General features: G+C 54.5%; 1 non-coding gene across 1 annotated transcript; it reads left to right on the forward strand.

The window, feature by feature from the left end:
* Nucleotides 1–1,718: 1,718 nt before the first annotated feature.
* On the forward strand, nt 1,719–1,795 carry TRNAT-AGU (transfer RNA threonine (anticodon AGU)). Its single transcript has one exon. It is a non-coding gene; the product is annotated as a tRNA-Thr (tRNA).
* The last annotated feature ends 233 nt before the right edge of the window (nt 1,796–2,028 follow it).

Below are 2,028 nucleotides of genomic sequence, written 5' to 3' on the forward strand. Positions count from 1 at the left end.
TGACTGATCTAAAACTAGGCTAATCATAGCTGAGTTGAGATGTATTTTCCAGATATTTAGTTTAGCTTCTAATTTTTTAAAATTCAAATACAGGGTGCTAGTTGTTATGTGACATATGCAATCTTGGCATTGTATTATTCAGTCAGAATCTGATTTAATTTCCTTGTTTGGAAAAGTTCTAAAGTTTAAAATGTTGGGGGACAGGCCCTGGCCGGTTGACTCAGTGGTAGAGCGTCGGCCTGGCGTGCAGAAGTCCTGGGTTCGATTCCCGGCCAGGGCACACAGGAGAAGGGCCCATCTGCTTCTCCACCCCTCCCCCTCTCCTTCCTCTCTGTCTCTCTCTTCCCCTCCCGCATCCGAGGCTCCATTGGAGCAAAGATGGCCCGGGCGCTGGGGATGGCTCCTTGGCCTCTGCCCCAGGCCCTAGAGTGGCTCTGGTCGCAATGGAGCGACGCCCCAGAGGGGCAGAGCATCGCTCCCTGGTGGGCAGAGCATCGCTCCCTGGTGGGCAGAGCATCGCCCCTGGTGGGCGTGCCGGGTGGATCCCAGTCGGGCGCATGCGGGAGTCTGTCTGACTGTCTCTCCCCGTTTCCAGCTTCGGAAAAATACAAAAAAAAAAAGATGTTGGGGGACATACACATATATTTCCAAAATAGTGTTCATTTGGTTTCCAGCAGCCAAATGAAGAATCGAAGCAAGACTTCCTGTGTATACCTAAAACTGCAAAACTACAGCTGAAAAACTTCTTTAAGTTTCCCCTGTAGCTGTAGACCCCTCTGGCCCAAGGACCAGTCATCAGCTATTGGAGCAGAAGAGGGTTGGGGCCCAGTAGGTTTCAAAAGCTACAGCAGGCTGCTTTAGAGCGGACATCGGACATCCGCCCCTTTGCTGCCGCTTCTCCAGACCCATGCTGTGCCTTGTAGAAGGAATCACTTCATCTGCCCACCGCTTTTGCTAGACGCGTCCTGTCTTGTTTCCTGGGATTGGGTCCCAGCCATTGAATCTGCCTGTCATTCTGTCTTTCTGAGCTAGGGGCTCTGCTTTGCTCCTACCACTCTGGCGGCTTTATTCCTCTACCCTCTGCTGGCACCGCAGTCTGGGCCCTCAACGCTTGGCCCTGCTACCTGCTGGCAATGGTATTTGGTGCTGCCTGCCTACCTGGATGTAGAAACAGTGACAGCCAACAGTGAGTGCCCGCCGTGTCCCGGGTCATGGCTCAAAGGGCTCTACGTGCCTAATCTCATGTGATCTTCATGGAGATCCTGTGAGGTTGGTCTATGGGTAGGAGGGACCCTGACCAATGTAAAGTAAAATGACTTGCTTAAACTCATGTGGGCAGTAGCAGAGATTCTGGGATGGGAACAGGTATGTCCTACTCTAAGCGGGAAGGGGAGCAGGTTGGGCGTGGGCTCTCCAGCCGGTTCACATTTTAGGGAAGCGCTGTGGCCAATGGCCATGCTCTCCGGGTCCTCGGTGAGGCCTGAACTGCTGCACCTGTCCCCTTTCCCAGGCTGACTGGTTCTGCAGTTTCTGCCCAACTCAACCGATGGGTCAAATTCCGGGATCGGACATGGCCGGGCTATTCTAGTCTCCTGTACTTACCCGTCGTGCACAACCAAACCACAGCACGTGAACCACTGCCTACCTTCTCCTGGTTCAGGACTACCAATAATTTGGAATGGTAAATGCTGCTAGATTTATAAAAACTATATATTTAGGCCCTGGCCGGTTGGCTCAGCGGTAGAGCGTCGGCCTAGTATGCGGGAGGACCCGGGTTCGATTCCCGGCCAGGGCACACAGGAGAAGCGCCCATTTGCTTCTCCACCCCTCCGCCGCACTTTCCTCTCTGTCTCTCTCTTCCCCTCCCACAGCCAGGCTCCATTGGAGCAAAAATGGCCCCGGTGCTGGGGATGGCTCTGTGGCCTCTGCCTCAGGCGCTAGAGTGGCTCTGGTCGCAACATGGCGACGCCCAGGATGGGCAGAGCATCGCCCCCTGGTGGGCGTGCCGGGTGGATCCCGGTCGGGCGC

This window comes from Saccopteryx leptura, chromosome 3 (genome assembly GCF_036850995.1).
Source record: "Saccopteryx leptura isolate mSacLep1 chromosome 3, mSacLep1_pri_phased_curated, whole genome shotgun sequence".
Taxonomy (NCBI): Eukaryota; Metazoa; Chordata; class Mammalia; order Chiroptera; family Emballonuridae; genus Saccopteryx; species Saccopteryx leptura.